This window comes from Glycine max, chromosome 19 (genome assembly GCF_000004515.6).
Source record: "Glycine max cultivar Williams 82 chromosome 19, Glycine_max_v4.0, whole genome shotgun sequence".
Lineage (NCBI taxonomy): Eukaryota > Viridiplantae > Streptophyta > Magnoliopsida > Fabales > Fabaceae > Glycine > Glycine max.
This window is the reverse complement of record NC_038255.2, coordinates 8,748,174-8,769,519: the sequence shown is the minus strand read 5'-3', so window position 1 is coordinate 8,769,519 and position 21,346 is coordinate 8,748,174. Positions and strand designations below refer to the sequence as shown.

The 21,346-nt window shown below is 31.0% G+C and overlaps 1 long non-coding RNA gene across 1 annotated transcript; it reads right to left on the bottom strand.

Annotated features, from left to right (window-relative positions):
- Nucleotides 1-18,235: 18,235 nt before the first annotated feature.
- Nucleotides 18,236-21,063, bottom strand: LOC102663184 (uncharacterized). The gene is made up of 3 exons (XR_003265711.2): nucleotides 20,126-21,063; nucleotides 18,612-18,798; nucleotides 18,236-18,504 (listed from the first exon to the last, which is right to left on the bottom strand). It is a non-coding gene; the product is annotated as an uncharacterized lncRNA (long non-coding RNA).
- Nucleotides 21,064-21,346: the final 283 nt, after the last annotated feature.

Here is a 21,346-nt window from a genome sequence, read left to right as displayed (position 1 = left end):
AAAGAATTCTCAGGCGGTTAGTCCTTTGAAATATTTTGTTTATGGGAAAGGGAAGAATCAAAAGAATTCTCAGACTGTGTCATTTTGAATTCTTTGACAAGGGAGAAGGGAGACACAAAAGAATTCAGGCGGTTAGTCCTTTGTTCTTTTGGAAAAGGGAGAAGAGAGACACAAAAAGAATTCAGGCGGTTAGTCCTTGGCGAATTCTTTTTGGCAAAGGGAGAAAGGAATGAAAAAGATGAATAGCAAAAGTTTTGTTTTCAAGGTTTGGAAAAAACAAGAAAACTTTAGAAAGCTTTTGGCAAAGGAAGAAGAAGAAGAAATTCAAGAAGATGCTTAAAGAGATTCAAAAATTGTAAAGGATTGTAATGATTGTATTCAATGTTTTGAATGAATTGATAAAATGCAAATCAAGGTCTTGCTTTTATAGACTCTTCATGTCTGGTCAAGAAAACCATTAGAAGAGTTATGACCTTTAGAAAAACTTGAAAACCATTGGAAGAGTTACATCTTTTGATTTTTGTTCAAAACTTATCACTGGTAATCGATTACCAAATCATTGTAATCGATTACACAAAGCATTTTTGTGTAAGGATGTGACTCTTCACATTTGAATTTGAATTTCAACGTTCAAACACACTGGTAATCGATTACCAAATCATTGTATCGATTACACCATTTTGAAATCAATTGGAACGTTGTAAATTCAGTTGAAAGCTTTTTGAAAACAATCTTTGCTACTGGTAATCGATTACAATAAACTGGTAATCAATTACCAGAGAGTAAAAACTCTTTGGTAAAAGATTTTGTGAAAACTTCATGTGCTACTCAATGTTTTTGAAAAACTTTTTAGTACTTATCTTGATTGAGTCTTTTCTTGATTCTTGAATCTTCAACTTGATTATTCTTGATTCTTGATTCTTGACACTTAAATCTTGAAACTTGATTCTTGAATCTTGAAATCAGATTTCCTCTTGATTCTTGAAGTGTTCTTGATTCAATCTTGAACTCATTCTCTTGGGCTTTTTGTCATCATCTTTGTTATCATCAAAACTCCTTGAATCAATCTTGATTCAACATCATGAAGCTTGCTTCTACATTTACTTTTCCGCGGTGCACTTTTTTTTTCGCTTTACTTTTATCTAAGTTATTGTTTATGTTCTTTACTTTCTCATAACTTAGTAGTAAAACCTAATTGAATCTAGTAACATTAAGAAGGATAAATTTCTAATTAGTCAAGACACATTAATAATTAATTCAACCCCCTTCTTAATTATTCCGAGGCCACTTGATCCAACAGATTCCTTTGTAAATATTGTTTCTGATGTTAAAACAACACCTAGCACTAGCTCTCAAACTATATGGCACCTTAGATTGGGCCATCCTAATGAATGTACTAAGGCTTGTTCTTAATCATTGTAATATACCCATAGTTAATAAAACTATGTTTGAATTCTGTGTTGCTTATTGTGTTGGAAAGTCACATAGACTACCATCTTCTCTATCTCAAACTGTATATTTTGCTCCTCTTGAACTTATATACAGTGATTTGTGGGGACCATCTCATATTTCATCCTCAAATGGTTTCTCTTATTATATCAGCTTTGTTGATGCCTATTCTAAGTTCACTTGGATCTATTTTCTTAAAAATAAATCAGAAACATTTTCTATTTTTCAGCAATTTAAAATATAACTAAACTCCAATTTGATACCAAAATTAAGAGTGTTAAAACAGATTGGGGAGGTGAATTTAAACCTCTTACCTTATTTCTTCAAACCCATGGGATCATCCGCATGCTAATTTGCCCTCACACACATAATTAAAATGGTGTTGTGGAAAGAAAACACAGGCATATCATTGAGTTAGGCCTCACTCTTCTCAAACAAGCTTTTCTCCCTTTAAAATTTTAGGATTTGGCCTTCCAAACTGTTGTTTATTTGATAAACAGACTTCTCACTGCTTCTCTTAAATTTCAAGTTCCTTATACTATTTTGTTCAACAAGTCACCTAATTACAATTTTTTTAGGAACTTTGGGCATTCTTGCTATCTTTTTCTTAGACCCTATAATAAACACAAACTTGATTTCAGGTCACATGAGTGTTTGTTCCATTATTCCACCTCTCACAAAGGCCACAAGTGTCTCTCTCCTAATGGCAAATTATATGTTTCCAAAGATGTTATCTTCAATGAGCTTAAATATCCTTTCAATGATCTTTTTCCACCTTTATCCAACTCTGTCACTTCTTCTAAGAGTGATTTTTTTTACCTATTGCTCATATTCCTCTTGTTTCATCTTCCCTTAATGAACTCACTCATTCTTCTCAACATGTTGAAACTAATTCTACTTCTGTAAGTGCTGATCCCTTTAGATCCCTTAATATTGAATTCCCTAATTCTCAAAATGTCACATCATCTTCTCTTCTTTGAAATGCTGAACCAAGTTTTGTTACTGATGAACACTCTAACACTATTTTTGACTTAAACAGAAATCCAAGTGAACTATCTAGTACTTCTTCTTCTCAGTCTCACACTGCCAGTTCTCCTTCTTATAATCCTATTCTTTCCTCATAAAATGTCCATCCAATGCAAACCAAATCCAACTCTGGAATTCATCAATCTAGGTTGCATCTTTCACTGCTTTTGGCACATTGTGAACCTAAGATTGTTAATCAGACTCTTGCTGACCCTCAATGGTTTGCTGCTATGAAACAAGAGTATGAGGCTTTTCTTAATAATAAGACATGGGATCTTGTTCCTCTTCCCAAAGATAGACAAGTTGTGGGTTGTAAATGGGTCTTCATAATTAAGGAGAATGTTGATGGGACTGTTAACAGGTTCAAGGCTAGGTTAGTGACTAAAGGATTTCATCATATTGTTGGTTATGACTTTAATGAAACCTTTTCTCCTGTGATATAACATGTTACAATCAGGCTGATTATTACTCTTGCTCTCACTAATAAATGGGATTTGTTCCAATTGGATGTCAACAATGCCTTTTTAAATGGCCATCTTGAAGAGACTATCTATATGCAGCAGCCACAAGGCTTCGAAAGTTCAGATAGAACCTTGGTTTGCAAGCTACAAAAGGCTTTGTATGGCCTTAAATAGGCCCCAAGATAGTGGTTTGATAGGCTCAAAGGAACTCTTTTATAGCTTGGGTTTGTGGCCAACAAGTGCGATCCTTCGTTGTTTGTTTATAAAAATAAAGGACACATTATCTACATTCTTGTTTATGTAGATGATATTATTATCACCGGTACCTCCAATGTTGTAATTCAACAACTCACCACTAAGTTGCATTCCAATTTTTCTCTTAAACAATTGGGTAAACTTGACTATTTTCTTGGTAATGAAATCAAATCAGTGGCTGATGGGACTATTCTACTAACTCAAAGCAAATATATCAGAGATTTGCTTCAGAAAACTAAAATCGTAGAAGCATAGCCTATTTCTTCTCCTATGAATGCTAATTGCAAGTTAACCAAAGCTAGCTCGGATTTATTCAGTGATTCATCTCTCTATAGTTTTATTGTTGGTGCTCTTCAATACACAACCATTACAAGACCTGAGTTAAGCTATGTTGTGAACAAGGTCTGTCAGTTCCTGGCTAATCCTATGGACTCTCACTGGACAACTGTTTAACGCATTCTAAGGTACCTTAAAGGCTCTATTCATCATGGTCTGTACTTCAAGGTTGCTCCTTCCTCTCAGCCTTTTACTATCAAAGACCTATGTGATGCTGATTAGGCCTTGGATCCAGATGATATTCTGTCTACCTCTGGTGCAGTGATGTATTTTGGTCCTAATTTGGTCTCATGGTGGTCCAAGAAACAACAAATTGTGGCTAGATCGTCTACTGAAGATGAACACAAGAGCTTGGCTCAAGCCACGACTGAAGTTACAAGGATTCAAACTCTTTTAACATAGTTATTTGTTCCATTTTAGACCCCAGAGATTTACTGTGACAACCAAAGTGCACTAGCTATCAGTCATAATCTAGTTCTTCATTCCCGGACAAAGCACATGGAAATTGACATGTTTTTTGTTAGGGAGAAAGTCTTTAGCTAAAGAGCTGAAATTGTATCATATTCCTGTTATTGACCAATGGGCTGATGCCCTCACTTAGCCTCTATCACCAACTCGATTTCTCTTTCTTAGGTCCAAACTCAATGTAGTTGAGTTCATTTCTGATTCTCAACCCCATTGAGTTTGAGGGGGGATATTAGTGTATTAAGTAAGTTTTACTTTGTGATTCAATTAGGACAATTGTTAGAACAATTATGATTTAGTCAGGACAACTGTTAGAATAGTTATGGTTTAGATAGGGCAATTATGGTTTGTTATTTCTGTTAGTTTGTTAGAAGCTGTTATTTCTGTTAGAGTAGTAACTAACTTAGGTTAGTTAAAAATAGAAAAATAGATTGTAACTAACCTTTCAATGCTAAATCAACAATAATATCTTTCAGCTTTCTTCTTTTCTCTCTCAAACTTTATGACCTCCTTCCACATGAGCATTACTCTCATCTCAAAAGTTTTAAAATATCTATTTGAGACATCGATTGATAGTATCAAGCATCTCAAAGACTTTTGCTAGTCTACTAGTTTCTTATACACATGGAGGATTAGGAAGAGTACAATATTCAAACAACTAGCTATTGCACTTACATATTTTGAATCTGATCTTCAAACAAAAGGTTCCACGGGGATAATAAAATAATAAAAATGAGGAATGTAGTCTTGATCATTTTATTTGAAATAACAATTTTAATTGAAGTCTACGTCTATTGTCACTACCTCTAATGTCACTTATGTAAGCAATTAGTGCATTATTAAAAGTTTGAGATAAGGAAAAGTAAATCCTCATGGTTGTTGATATCTAAATTATAGAAAACTGACATGACCACCCCTCTTGTTAGTTGAATTCTCTTAATCATATGCACTACCTATTTTGTTGGAAGGATTTCTTTGGGGCAGTCAAGAATCTAAATTATAGAAAATCAACAAGATAAGTGTATCAGATATATCATACTTGACTGATAAGTATATCAGATATGATTTGATCAATACTGAGAATTAGGCTATAGGATCAAGATAGAAAGCCAAAAACTCACAAACCAATTGAAGTCATCCATGTCAAATTTTTGAATACTTGGTATAATTTTCTAGGGATGGTGATTGGTAGCTAGAATTTTGTCTGTTTGACAAATATTAGTGCAAATGTCTTATTGTGTCGGTGGAATATAGAATTCAAATAGAGAGTTGACAACACCTATCCTTTTAACCACAGTATTCTTTTGTGATGGTCAGTAAATGTCGTCTAAAGAGAAGATATAAATCTAGAGCTATCTAAAACATGATTCATATATTTTGTTGAATCAGATAAGAAAGTGGAGATAGAAATTTTAAGGTAGAGGGAGTTAATCACCAGGAGGACTGGTATGACATTAATGCCTGTTTGGTAGAGTAGATAAAATAGGTTAGATGGAAATTAAGAGTGGAAATAGGTGAGAAATAAAGTGGAAAGTAAAGGTGTTTAGTTGAAGAGAAATAGAAAAGAGATGATGAGTGAGATAGAGGGATGGGTGGAAATAGGTGAGATACAGTGGGTCTGTCTCCCTTCACAAATTGCCTATGGCGGTTGGCAAAAAATCTACCACACCATGGCACTTCCATTTGACAACATTGATGATTATGAGGTGGTTTGTCTCATTAGTGTGTTTTACAATAGCATAATCATTCTTATAGGCCCCTATGGTCAAATGATGTACATTAAACATTGGTTAAGGAAGACTAGAGAATAAAATTTATGGAAACTTATCCCTTTTGCTCTATTCCATGTCGCATAATGATGCAGCAGTATTTCCAATTTTGTTGGATGCTAGCATGTGTTGCCTTCCTCCTGACTGGCCACTCTAGCCAGTGAAGTTTAAAATCAAACAGTATATGGTACACAATTTATAAAATGAAACTTCAACATTCTTTAATGCATTTGTTAATACAAATGGAAGCATGGTTTTTTCTTTGTTCACAGTTTTAATTTATGTAATAAAGTTGAATAGAAGATTGATTTAATCTTTTCTCTTTCTCTCTCTCTGTCTCTCTCTCTCTCTCTCTTTTTCTGATATATATTTTCTTTTATCATGATTATATGATCATTACATCAAATCACTTTTTATATGTTGCTTTATATTATAACAAATTAACTTGCTATCTCTAAAGATTGTGTCATTCAAATTCAAAACCAGAGTGGTCTTTGGGCCGTAAATAATGGTAAAATTATTTACTACACAAATTAGAAAGGCTAAAAGATAGCTTTCCCCGTTAATCTTTGCTTCATGTGCATTGTACGCTCCTCACTCTAAAAATGTGCAATTCATCACATGAAATTTATTTTTAGTGCTTAGTTTTTCTCCTAAGTGCTGTGTGAACTATCCAAAATGACAACTTTGGGATGTAAATAACGGTAAAATTATTTACTACACAAATTAGAAAGGCTCAAATATAGCTTTCCCCGTTAATTTTTGCTTCATGTGCATTGTACGCTCCTCACTTTAAGAATGTGCAATTCTTCCCATGAAATTTATTTAGTGTTTAATTTTTCTCCTAAGCCAACACCGTTAAAGCTTTAAAGTACTTAGTAGTGTTGTGTGAACTATCCAAAATGACAACTTTTAGTAGGATCCTGCTCTTTCTTGAATCCCTGCCTTTCCTCCATTGTTGGTGATCTTAGCTCTTCATTTGATCACAAAGATCCACCCTGTTAAAGAATAGGAGCATCGATTTTTATGGAGACTGTACATCCAGTCAACTACAATGCAAAATACTTGAGTCTCCTGCAACTACATGGAAAAGTACTATTTTTCTTTTATAACATGTGAAATTTTAGCTTACTGAAACTAAAGAGATCTCTGGTATGAAAATAATAGAATAATATGTAATCTTAACAGGTATTATAACTATAAGAAATTTTAGCTATATGGTAGTGTTCATATTGACACATGGAATAGTTAACAAGAAAAATAAGAATATTTTGGTCTTCCTCATGCAAAAGGAAATTGGTGATTTGTTTTGGCTTCAATCCTATTCTTCATATGGCGGGCAGGGAGGGTTGAAAACTAATAGTTTGGAAAGTGGAGCAGGTAAAGTAGGTGTTCCATCCTTTATTTGAAGTTTAGATTATGGTGGTTAATTGAATGGGTTATTAGCATAATTTGAAAATCTTGGGTGTTAACTGACCCTAATTTTAAAGCTAGCGTTTTTTGTGCCCGACATGTAGATGGTTGACTTGATCTTGCTTAGGTATAGCTCTGTCCAAAATATGCCTTTCATTGACTGAGGTTGGAGCTGTAGGGATTGTGACTCTCTTCTTCAATGCATATAACATGGCATGCACAGGGGTTCGGTACATGCAAAAAGCAACTTCAACACTTTAGTCAATAGTAATTTTTACCAGAGTGAAGGTGTGTAATAAAAGCATACTTGATACTGTTGATGTTGGTAATATTTATAGGGGCACCATAGTGGACCAAATAGCAGGTTGAATAGTGGTCTTAGTGATGCTATATTGGCACTATGTGTTTATTCCAGAAAAGCCCTCCGAAATGAGATGGCTTGGTGGGCTATTTTTAGAATTTCAATTCGCAAAATAGAAATCTTCAACTTTAATAATAGTGAAAATGATAGACAAGAAGGCTTTAGGTTAGAAGATGATGATTTATGATTTCTACCTAGGGAACTTGTATTTGCTTTTGTTGGTATTTACTTGCATGTTTCGATTATGACACCTATGACTTTTTATTATTAATTATGAAAGTCATTGTGAGTAACTTTTATCATATTGGAGAATTTATACGTATATAGTGATTATAAATTATATAAAAAATTTCAAAATAGCGGCAATCCTACGTGTTTTTGGGGCCAGTTGCTATCCTGGATTTAAAACATTGGACTCTATCACTTTACTCTGGGCTGAGGTACTCTATACTGTACCTAAGTGTATTATAGTAATATTGTTCCTAAGTGATGGCATTAACTTCAGTCAACACCTAACATGGTGATTCACGCAAATGATATAGTCGTAGGGGATTTCTTGAATTTTAGCCAATTCTAAATGGATTAGGAAACAGTAAAACTGTGGAGTAATTATTTATGAAAAACAAAATTGCAGAAGCATAACTTATAGTGCCATACAACTGCTACTGCTTTTTCCTAATACTCAATATACCTTGTTCTAGGGTTATTAATGGCGGATGTGGGAAGGCCAAAATTCTGCCATATAAACACGCCATTGCACCTTATGGCGTCGCCATGGGGGGCATCCCTTCACAAATTGCCTATGGTGGTTGGCAAAAATCCGCCGTAGCAGAGCCATGACCGCTATTTGACAACACTGCCCTGTTCTTTCTTGAAGGAGGTGAGGGACACTAGGCTATCTTCTGTTCATAAGCATGATGATTAAGCCAAATAATGTTACATTTTTTCATTAAAAAGACTCTTACATGATTGACATCTAACGGGTAAAAGTAGTTTGTAAATCAATTTAACTTGAAGTTAGATACAATTTTCTGTTTTCCTTAAAATTACATCTGTTATTATTCAGTTGCTTCTGTCATGCATTTGCTTTAGTATATATTAGTATTTTAGATTTTTTTTTCCTGTAATTTTTTCTATACTGAATTAATGTTATGGAACTTGAAGGAATGTATCAAAAGAAAAGTTTTGCAAGCCTTGTCTCAAAATCCAAATTGCTCTGGTTTGGTTGCCAAGGATGCTATGGAAGCTTATGGGATGTCTGTTACAATGATACACAGCCCTTTGACAGAGCTCCATAGAATCTGCATGGTTTGATACTAACACATAGTATAGTCGCCATTCACGCTATTCTTTCTTTGCGGAACATTTTTGGTAGGCACTGCCTTAGAATAATAATGGCCATTGTTGACTACTACTAATGTGATTTAAATTGAATGCTTAATTATTTTTTGGTGGAAATCTCACAAATTGTCTTGGCAATTCCGCCCGGAAGATCATATCGTCATGCCGTGCACATTTATTTTGTATGCTAGATTCTTCAATCAAATTATTATTTCAATTTGGGAGGTATGTCAATGGAGTGGGAATGCTACACAATTTGTCATCTGGGTTCTAGATGAGTAATTCTTTCATGATTTATGGTTTTAGAAACCTTCATTTTTAAGGTTCTTCCAAGTATGTGTTGGCTGAATTCCTGGTTTATTCTTTTATGTAGTTCCTTTTCTACGAATATGTATGAAATTTGCTAGTAACTCAAGTGGAGCTTCTGTTGATTTGAGGCTTCAATCATAAGGTGGAGAAAAGGTTGGCCAACAAGGTTCATCAGATTCCGAAAATCACATCAAACCAAAAGATCGAGGTCGCAAGTTAGATCCAAGAAAAAGCAATTAGCACAATGTAGTCGGTTGCCTTTTTCTAATTGCATTTAACACATCAATAAAAAAAATATAATTTTCTAAACAAAATATGTTCGAAAAAATGGAATTGAAATGGTTCTTAACTTAATTTTAAAATAATTTTACATTCATTTTCAAAACAAAGAAAAAAAGTTTTATGAATTTGATTTAGATACTAAAAAACACATTCTCATCACCATCATCATTTTACCACCATTCCATTATCACCACCTCCACACACCGCCACTAACATCTCCACCACTATCATTTCATCATTACTATTCACACTATCATTGTTACTATATCATTCCCACCATCGTTGTCATTATCATCACTTCTATCCTCGCTATCTTTGTCGTTGTCATTACTTCATAGTAGAATGAGATAAGATATAAAAATTGACTTATTTTATTTATCTTTAATTTACAATAATTTTTTTTAAAAATAAAATAAAGATAAACCAAAAACTCAACTAAAACTTTTTTTTTAATTTCAAAATTAAAAACGAGAAATTACCTTGGGGCCTTATTATCGCCATTCATTTCAAATTGTTCTTTGTTGAGAAAACCTTATACATAATAGTACTAATAAGTTACGAAAAGAAGAAAGGTTATTAACTGATAATGTAAAAAATTTTATAATCATCAAATCACAATTATTATGTATGATAAGTTTGTTGACTTTTAAAATAATTATTTTAAAGTAATTCAAACGGTGATTTATGATTAGATGATAGTGTAGAATTGTTCGTTCATAAGCATTTAACTCACTATGCCCTGAAACATATGTCTCATGTTTTCTTCCCATATTTACAACTTTTGTTGGAAGTTGTGTCACATCCCTTAGAATAATGAAGAGGAAAATGTTTTATAGCATTCAAATTGCAACTGAAAATGAGATTTGTGTTAGTATGTGTTTACTCTCATTTTCACATTTCTCTCAATAAAAATGAGATTTGTTTTAGTTGTAGGAATCAAAGATAGTATAAGGATGTTTGTAATAATTCAAATATCTTGTTCGAACAATTGAGTTAGACCTTCTTGACCAATAAAAATGGAATTGTATTAGCAAGGATGACAATCATTTGAAAGTTTTTTTAAATTTTTTTTTTGCCAGTGAATAAAATTGATTGTAAATGTAATATTAGATCTATAAATTTTTAAAACATAACTATGTTTTTACTTTAAAAAAAATTATTATATTGTTTAAATGAAATGAATAATTTTTTTAACTTATTTTTAGAAAATTATTTTCAAACACTATTATATTAATAGCAATCTTTTTTTGTTTTATTTCTTTCAAAAATATTTTTACCAAAATCTAAGGTAAATAGACCCTTTTTTATGTAAACCCGAAATTACAAATCTCTACTTGTTATAAAATTTGTTACAATGCCACCAATAGAGCAAAAAATAAACCGATCATGAGAAAATTTCAATTTGAAGAAGTTCGGTCTCCAAAAGTAATTTTTTGGGGGCTAAATTAAGAATATTGTTGGTTGACAATAATAATAATAATCTTTCCAGATATTAAAATTTAGGTAAGAGATTAATTCCTCCTAATAACTTTTTTTTTTCATAAACACATACATATGTTTAAATGACATAATTATCTATCAACTATATGTCTATATCACTAAATGTTGGTTACAAGTCATTTATTCACTAATATTTAATTGGTTACAAGTCATTTTATTCACTAATATAATCATTTAACCAATAGTATTTTGGACTTCATGTTGTGTGTTAGTGTCACATTAAACAACATGAATCTATTTGTAATGAACTCAAATGAGATAGCAAAATCACATGAAAAGTTTTACGAGAACTTCGACTCTTACTCTTGATTCTGCAGATATCCGTGTCACCTTGATCTCCTATAATACTAAGTACAATTGTATGTCAAATAGTGGGTATTTGCCATATCACATATTTAGTTGCATTAAAGTGGTCATATTATACTTGAGACTCTGTTTTATTGTTAACTAGTGGAGAGTTCGTGCGATGCACGGGTCGGTATTTTACTATAAGTGATATAAATACTATTTGTCAAAGTGTTGTTTGTATCATTAGACTGTAAGTGAATAAATAATATTTGTGATGGTACTTTTTGTATAATTTTACTGTAAGTGACATAAATACTATTTGTTAACATGTTGTTTGCATATAACATAAAGATAATTTGTATGAAGAGTTGATTGTGTTGAAAATATTTTAAAATTGATTTAAATTATATAAAAGAAACATAGGAAATAAAGTAAAAAATATTTTGTTTTTAAGGAAAAAAATTATTTTAGATGTATTTAATTGTGAAGAGGGACTAAAATTTTAAAATAATTTTGTAGTGGGTCTGATAGGTGGTGGTATCACACCCTTCTCAAAGGAACCGTACGCGAGACTCTCGCATCAACATAAATACTATTAGTCATGGTGTTGTTTGTATATAAGATAAATAGTCAGCTTGCTGTTTCTATATAAGATAAATAGTCAGCATGCTGTTTGTATATAACATAAAGATAATTTACAAAAAGAGTTGATTGTGTTGGAAATATTTTGAAATTGATTTAAATTATATAAAATAAGTATAGGAAATTAATTTAAAAATATTATGGTTTTGCAGGGAAAATTTTATTTTAGATGTATTTTATTGTGAAGATGGGACTAAATTTGCATAATTAGTGGACATAAATACTATTAGTCAGGATCCTGTTTGTATATAACATAAAGATTGTTTGTAAAAAGAGTTGATTGTGTCGGAAACATTTTGAAATTATTTTAAATTATATAAAACAAACATAGGAAATAAATTAAAAAATATTGCGGGTTTGCAGGGTATTTTACTGTAAGTGGCACAAATATTATTAGTTAGGGTTCTGTGTTGGTATTAGTCAAGGTGTTATTTGTATATAATATAAAGATAATTTGTAAAAAGAGTTGATTGTGTTGAAAACATTTTGAAATTGATTTAAATTATAGAAAAGAAACATAGGAAATAAATTCAAAAATGTTGTATGCAAACGAACATAAAGACCAAAACGAACCACATACAAACGTGTGTAAAAAAGAACAAAACAGAAACATTAGTAGGCATCAAAACGAACAGAAAGGCATAAACAGTAGCAATGTAAATTAGAATCAGACAAAGCTCACGCATGTTTTCACTACTTTCAGTCCAAGAGAAACCGAAAAAGGTAAACAGACAATGAACACATAACCGCAAAAAAAGAAGCAAATGCAAGACAAACCAAAAGTTCACTTTCGTATGAAATTTTTTTTCCACATAAATTATATATATTAATGTGGTCTAAGAACACAGCATGGTGTGATAGGATTTTGTTTTTCTGATCAAGTAAATCTGAAAACAGATCATGAATATTACATGGTTTATAAAACATAAATACTGGAAGAGGCAACAAATAAATATGAGATCACTATAGTAGGGAATGTGTAAGATGAGCAAAGTAGACAACAATATCGCTTTATCAACAATGTTTAGTTTACCATACCAAAAATTTGTAGTACAACAGTTATAAATTACTAATATAGCAGATTAAATTAAACAGAGTCATTTCATTCAAATTCAAACCATGAAATCTCAAAATTGAGTGATACATTTGTTAACAATGTCATATGACAAAACAAAATCTGAAAGCCAAAATTTATGTGTAACACATATCAACTGCATCAGAAATATAGTCGATGTGCAAAATGCTTAACTGTGGCTCTACCAATAATATTCATGTTGAAAATAAAATTAAAATAACATGTGCATACAATAGTGATCGTATTGTGAGAAGTCAGAAAACAAAATAAAAATGTTTTTATGAACCAATACTCATGCAAGAAAACATGTACCCACAAAGGTCAGCAGAACAAAAAAAACCACAAAATAAAAAATTGAATGACAGTACCCAGAATGCAAAAGCCAAGAAAACAGATGCAAGGCCAATTTTTGATGGGTGAAGTAAAAAAGAAGAAAACGAAAGGAACAAAAGGAGTGGGTGAAAATGAAAATGCCAACACAAAAAAATAAATGTTGTTTCAATTAAATGAGAGGAGAGGGGAAAAACATAAAAGACAAAAAGATAGATAAATCAAAGTACATAACTAAAGCTAATAGTCCCAATTCTTTCTCCGGCGGATGACAATTTCCCATATTTTATCAATGGTCCTGTAATAGAAGGAGATTTCATCACCGTGGGAGAAATCATTATCTGCAAGGAATTGATACCATGGTTGTACAACATATTTGCGTCCAACTTCACCATCAACCACGACAACATTCCACTGTAATGGAGGTCCAAATCTTCTGAGAATGGTCATGTGTTGACCACAGGCATTTACATGTGTCATGGCACAGTTGGGGAGTCTCTGCATGGGAAAAAAACAACATGATATATAAGCATGAATTAATAAGCAACATTGAAGAGGTTTTCATTGTTACCAGTGGTCCTGGTGCACCAAGCATTGATTGTGTGATTTCAACTATCCAAATATGTTTTCTTGACATAACTTTTGGCCTTCCGCAAGTCTGGCATTCCAGTGAGGGAACAAAATAAAGATCAAACATGGATTTGTTGTTGCATGCCAAGAATTTAATCATCACATATTAAAAAATTGATAAATCTTTTCTGAATTCTTTCAGCCCTTCCGCAAAGTAGACTTTTGTCCGATACTGCCTTAGCCTGATTTGGTATATTGTTCCATCATATCTAAAGTTGACAAACTCAGGGTATTCTGGTTGGTGCCCATTGTCGGTGGTAAAAAAAGGGCACTTCTATAATGTCCTACAAATAATCATAGCAAGAAAGCAAATATGAAACTATCTGAAGAATAAAAACAATTAGTATGTAATATTACCATATCATTGTGTAATACTGCAGTGAACTGTAGGATTAATGGATTTGTGTGAATTGGATATTGAATCTGCAGTGAGAGGAAATGCAAAAAATGAAAACCAAGTATGATACTGAAATAGGAAAGTGTAAAATATCTGGAGAATGACAACAACATAATAAAATGAATGAATAGGACTATCAGTGTTTTGTGGTTTGTTCTAGAATTACAATGTGCGACTATTGTTGAAGATGAGAGATCAATATAGGCCCAAATTCCAAAGTTTAGCAGCATAATTTGCTATCCAGAAACAATTGAGGTAAAGAATAAGCATTAAAAAAGGGATTATAATGTGCAAAGTCATGAAGAAACAGAGGAAATAACAATCCTACCAGTAGAATATTATATTTAATTGCAATCTATCAGTGGTATATTCCAAATAAACAAAGCAAATAACAATGGAAATTGTGTATTTGTTGTCTGCTGGTAAAAAATGAAGAAAATAATGTTTACAACAGTTGACAATATTAATGAGTCAAAATATATTCGTGTATGCATTCAAAACATAAAGGAAGAAAGAAGGCTTTGTTTCATAGCTAGATCAAGATCAGAATAGCAGGAGACAAAGAAAATCTAGGTATGACAAAGGTCACACATTTTTTCAGTATTTCAGTCGAAAGCAATATACATAAAAAACAAATAAAAAATAAAATGATTACATGCAAAGCAAATCAAAAGCTGAGCGAGTAGGAAGCAAAACAAAAACCCAAACCGAAAAAGGAAAACAGAGAATGAGCAATGTTCAAAGTAATTTAAAAAAGTAAGCGAATAATTGGTTTTACATTCACCTTGCTTGTTGCTGATGATGAATCAGAACTGGTACTTGTCTTAGTTGTGTCAGTCGATAACTCTGAAGCCATTCTCCGAGCCGTTTCAATATTTTTTATTAAAGGAATGAGCATTGAATATTTGCCGAAGAAGTGGTCTGTGGAGAATAAATGTTGCAGTGACACAGTGGTTGGTGAAAATGTGTAAGTTGCGGAATATGGAGGGGTTTGAGAATTGTTGAGCATTCAATGCAGTATGGCAAGATTGGAGGTGGAGAGTCATGTGAATCATTGTGAATGTATCTGTGGTGGCGTACACAGCCAAAGTGTTTTTTTTTTGTTTACTGAATGTCCATAACCAATATTGATATTTATAAAAATGTAGGGAAACAAATATATGAGCAAAAAATAATCAACATGTATATAATATGACAGGTATGCACAAATAAAAATATGAGAAGAAGGTATATAAAAGAATATTTGCGAAAACTCAAAAAACAAAATAAAGGGAGAACACCTGAAAAAAATTAAAGATTTTGTCTTGGGAAAAATCATAAAACCCAAAACTTTTTGATGAAGATGAAAAAATTTAACCATAAACCAAAAAATCAAAGAAAACAAACTTGCTGAGGAAGAGAGGAAGAGAGAGAAGAAGGTAGTGACAAAGACAAAAGAAAAGAAAAGGAAAGAAAAGAAAGAGTGAAAATGCATGAGAGAGAGAAAAGGAGAAGAGAAGCGAAACCGTATATGTAACAACTGACACTAAGGAGGGATTTTTTGATAATAAATAATTTATTTAAAAAAATTGCAACAGCTGACGCTAAGGAAGAGAGAAGTGGTCTATTAAAACACAAAGCTTCAGAATTGAGGAAGGAAAAACATAAAAATATCAACCATATTTTTAGCCAGTTAAAATAAAGAAGATAGTTTAATGTTTTTTAAAAATCGGATGGAACACATCACTTAATTATTAACTTTTCTTATATATGTATGAATTTATATTTATATAAAATATTAAATTAGGAGAAGTTACTTTATTTAATTTTAAAAATGAAATATATATATATATATATATATATATATATATATATATATATTTAAATCATTTGTCTTACTTAAAAGGCATAATTTTAATTTTAATTTTATAATGTTGAATGAAATAAAATTAATAGAATGAGAATTTAGTATAAAAATCTTTAATGTTATCAATAGTATTTAATGTCTGTTTTAATTATGGCCCATATAAAACTTTAGATGACAAAAGTAAGGTAACCTTAGACAAAATTGAAGTTATATTTCACATATTTTTTGTATTTTTAATTTATCATAAGATGGAAAGGGATGTAAAAAAATAATGAAATGAATTTTTTTGTAAAAGAATAAAGGAGGAAAAACAAAAGCGGAGAAGAAAAAAAGGAGAAGTTGAGGAAGAGAAAAGAGGGGAAACTGAATATTGATAGAGAAGAAAAGAGAAGAAGTTGAGGAAGAGAAAGAGGGAGGGGGGAAGAGAATCCCCGATGCAAGAGAAATGAAAGAGAGAGAAGAAAGTTCTGAAATTAAGGAGAATTAAATGGTGCAGTGAAATCCGACAATTAGAAAGTGACATGTGGCTTGGTGGTTGTGAAAATAAATAAATAATAAATTAATTAATTTAAAAAAAGGGAGAAATTGCAAAAGCTGGCACAAAAAGATGAACGGGACCTTCTAAACACAAACCTTCAGAAAAGAATGAAGCCTTGCACGTGGACTGAAGTGAGCAAAGAAGGTAGAGGGTTTATTATTTTTTTATTGAACAGTTGTCAACAGGACAGAATTCCAGTATCAACCTTTGATCTCTTTGTTTCGAAATATAAATTATGTGGTTTCTTAAATTTTTTTAAAATTCATACTTTTTGTTTAATCTTTAATTTTTCTTATATTTTATTTCTTTTTTTTTTAAATTTAAAAATGTGAGCAAAATTATAAAGGAAAATAAAATTAAATGTCTTTAGGATAAAAAGCCAAATGTGCATATTAAACAAAATAAGGAGATTGAAATGACATTTAAGTCAAATAACTAACAACAAAAAATCTGAATTCAAATTCAAAAAAATTTAGGTTTTTAAATTTTTTTTTGAATTCACACTTTTTCTTTAATCTTTATTTTTTTATATTTTATTTCCTGTTTTTTACTTTGTAACCAACCAATTCATTTTTCAATAGTACCTTAAATGAATATATTAAATTAAGAATTCAATATAATAAAAAATAAGAAATAAAACATTGAAAAATTAAAAAATGTGAGCAAAATTATAAAGGAAAATAAAATTAAATGTCTTTAGGATAAAAAGCCAAATGTGCGTATTAAACAAAATAAGGAGATTGAAATGACATTTAAGTCAAATAACTAACTACAAAAAATCAGAATTCAAATTCAAAACATGAGAACATTAACAAAAAGAGGCACGCCTGCATAAGAAGTACAGAACATGAGAGGTATTATTAAACATGGAAAATGGAGGCACATTGGATCAAATCAACTGAAAAAAGTTGTTGACCCCGTCACAGTGAAGCGGCAAAACAGCGGCACATCGAATCAAAATAAATCTATTCCTTTGCTTGTGGGACAGTAAAGCTTGGAAAGAAAGGAAAAAGTTACCATAAAAGAAAGCAAATTTCCAATTTCTTCCATTCCATTTGAAAAATAGAAAAGAAAGAATATATTAAGGGACATAACTCAACGCCTAAATGATGATTTTGATTTTTTTTATAAATAATTTATATTAGTTATTTATTATTTTTGGAAGTTTCAATATCATTCATTATTAAAAGATTTATATTGGTCACTCAATTTATCTAAACACCATAAAATGGTTTTATAGCTGCCTTTAAAAGCTCTGCAATGAATCAAATGTATTTTTTTTTAAATATAGCTCATCAATGATGCAATCGAATTAGACTAACATTTTGGGACTACAATATTATTAAGTTTGCCATTGCTTCTTGCAGATTTTTATAAAAATAATGATTCTGACTTTATATGCATTAAAGGTTGACGAACATTAAACATCAATTACCCAAATAAAGCAGAGATAATGAAATCTTGTGATACAGAACTTTGCTTCAACCCAAAGGATGTGACCTTTGTTGTTGTGGACTGATGTTTTCACTTGAAACAGAGATTAAGCATTGTACATGTTGAACAACTACAACAAAATATAGCCACTCCATTCCAAAGAGGGACATAAAGAAACAATATTCAAACACAATTAGCTTAATAAAATCTGTAACAACAGAACTCTGTTTGCTTGATTTGTTCTTCAGAATAATCCTCCTTAATATAGCTTTTAAAGTTTGTAGATCTCGCAAATAACATGTGGGTTATTTTGTGATAAAAATAAATAGAAAAAAGAAGTGGCAACCTTATTGTCTCCTGCATTAAAAACAAAAAGAAAAAAGAAGCAAGTGAAACAATGGAACAATTTTGAAACATAAAGAAATAACTTAATTGCTGGTAATTTTAATTAAAAAAAATCTCACCTTTTAAATTTTACATATGTTGGTAGCATCTATTATATCGTACTGTATATGTTCTCGTATAAGGCTCAGAGATACGCGAGACGTAAAGCAACAAAGATTTTTATGGATTCCATGAGTCATCCTCTAACGTGAAAGAAACCGTGCAGAACCAATATATCCAACTAAAACATGGAAGAATGTGCAGAACCTATATATGAAAATGAATAAAGAAGAAGAAGAAAAATATAGAAGCAATACAAATAAATCAATGATATAAACAGTGTTTAAGTAGATGGCATAAACTATACAGGAATGAGAACCGAATGAGGACCAATCCATATACAGAATCTACACATACTAATCTAAAAGCTATAAGTTGTTTGAAGGGTGCAGTGAGGAAATTCCTTGCTCTTTAACTAAGGCAAAAATTTCACAGCATCATTCGACCTTGTTTTCAAACTGAAAGACTAATTTAAGCACTTACAAACACAAACCAAATTACACATCAATTTTTTTGTGTTTTCTCTAGTAAAATTCCAATGATCTAAAACAATTTATCAACTTCATCCCACCCACTAAAAAAAGAATTCTTGAAGAAAGAATATGTAAAAGAAAGAATTCAAAACCTATAATTACCAACTATAATTGTGTGAATAAATATCAATAAGTGTGTGAATAAATAACCCATTAATGCCTAAATGAAGAGTAGAAAGAAGACCCGAGCACTTAACAAAGAAACAATTTGTTTTTTGTGCTTGTTTTAAAAAATTGAAATTTAGGGGTAAAAATGCTAAATCTCAAGTACCCGTGGATCTGGCTTAGTCTATTTTCTGCACTTGTTTTAAAAAAATTGAAACTTTTGGGATAAAAATGTTGAATCTGAAGTATCCATGAAGATTGAAAGTTACAAAGTAAAAAAGAAAAGTAAAATATTAGACTACTCTTTTAAGCAACAGACAATGAAACCAATTGTTTCCTGGTTAAGAAAACAAAACTTGCAAGTTGCAATCATGAACTTGTGTTTATTCAGAAGCTAAAACACCAGTGCGTACTTTATTGAAAGTCAAACTTGCATGGTACACCAAAATTAATTCACGCCACAAATCAATGGTAATAGAAGGTAAAGGTAAATTGTAGAACCTAAAATGTCATTCTCTTTAAATCGTAGAAAGAGTGATAAGCTGAGACAGTACTACGTACATTACTATGGAATAAATGCTGAAAATGACATAGTTCCTACCCCTTTCACAAAGGAAGGAAAAATATGCAGTGCATTCTTCATGATTTTTTTAAAATCTCTTTTGAAGTATGTTAAACATGTTTGGATAATCCATAAGCTTTCTTTGGAAATAAATTGAATCTGAAAACGATCAGACTTTACATTATTTTTCAAAACTACATTGAATAGCTTCTAAAACAGTCTCTACAAAAACTCACATTTTTCAGAATCTTAAAATCACTTTTTTTAAAGCTTTTGACTAACAATAGTTATAAAGACTTTAAGCACAGACAATGGAACCAAATCAAGGGAGTACCTTTTTAATCTTCTAAGACCTTTTATGGTTTCCTTTGTTATCACCACCTACATACATCACGAACCTCGAAAAAAAATTTCAAAGTTCACTTGGTCATTATAACATAAAAAAGGACATCCAACTACATAATAATAATAATAATAATAATAATAATAATAATAATAATAATAATAATAATAATAGCTTCTAAAACAATCTCTGCAAAAACTCACATTTTTTAGAATCTTAAAATCACCTTTTTTAAAGCTTTTGACTAACAATAATTATAAAGACTTTAAGCACAGGCAATGGAGCCAAGTCAAGGCAGTACCTTTTTAATCTTCTAAGACTTTTTTTGGTTTTTTTTTGTTATCACCACCTACATACGAACCTCAAAGAAAAATTTCAAAGTTCACTCGGTCATTATAACATAAAAAAGGACACCCAACTACATAATAATAATAATAATTAAAGAAAATAAAAAAAATAACACAAACTAAGAGAGCAAGAAAAAAACCTGTGCTTCTTCCTGTTGAACACAAAACCTAGGCTTCTTCCTGTTGAACAATAGATTAAAATAATTAAAGAATATAAATGATATCAATACCAATCAATTGTTACAATGATTATCATCAAAATCTTGCATGGATCATTCATTAGACACCCAGCGTGGAATTTGTAGGATGCGCACTGATGCACATGAATTTTTAAGATTAAAAACTAAAACTTCATTTAGGCATTTCATCAAACACATAACTTACAACCCATATGGGGAAGATGACGAAAAAATTAGCCCAGGAAAATAAAAAAGGAACCAAAAACAAAGTTGAAAAATCAATAAGAAAAAATAACTATTATTAAGAAGCAAACATGCATAACAGTATAAAAAAGGACACCCAACTACATAATAATAATAATAATAATAATAATAATAATAATAATAATAATAATAATAATAATAATAATAATAATAATAATAATAATAATAATTAAAGAAAATAAAAAAAATAGCACAAACTAAGAGAAAGCAAGAAAAAAACCTGCGCTTCTTCCTGTTGAACAAAAAACCTGGACTTCTTCCTGTTGAACAATAGATTAAAATAATTAAAGAATATAAATGATATCAATGCCAACCAATTGTTACAATGATTATCATCAAAATCTTGCATGGATCATTCATTAGACACCCAACTTGGAATTTGTAGGATGCGCACTGATGCTCATGAATTTTTAAGATTAAAA